This window comes from Otolemur garnettii, unplaced genomic scaffold (assembly GCF_000181295.1).
Source record: "Otolemur garnettii isolate 467f Iridium unplaced genomic scaffold, OtoGar3 scaffold00025, whole genome shotgun sequence".
Classification (NCBI taxonomy): Eukaryota; Metazoa; Chordata; class Mammalia; order Primates; family Galagidae; genus Otolemur; species Otolemur garnettii.
The window spans coordinates 11,330,901-11,331,220 of record NW_003852420.1 but is presented as its reverse complement, the minus strand read 5'-3'; positions in this window follow the sequence as shown (position 1 = coordinate 11,331,220).

The window sequence follows — 320 nt, the reverse complement described above, 5'->3', positions numbered from 1 at the left end:
TATGGGGTCTCACTCTTGGCTCAGGCTGGTCTTGGAAGTCTAAGCTCAAGCAATCCACCTGCCTTGGCCTCCCAGAGTGCTAGGATTACAGGAATGAGCCACTGTGCCTGGCCACTCCAGGTTTCTAAGGATGGAATTTGAAATCTGTAGAGCTGAGGGGTTGGGGTGATAGGGAAAAGTTTTGAAAAGCCAGATGCTGAGTGGGCCCCTCTGGTCTCACCCCACATGAGCTCAGGTAGGTCCCCTCCTCAGACATTTAGGGCTCTGCCCTCGATAGGGCCTGACATCCTTTCCCACACAGATACACCTGCACGCACGCC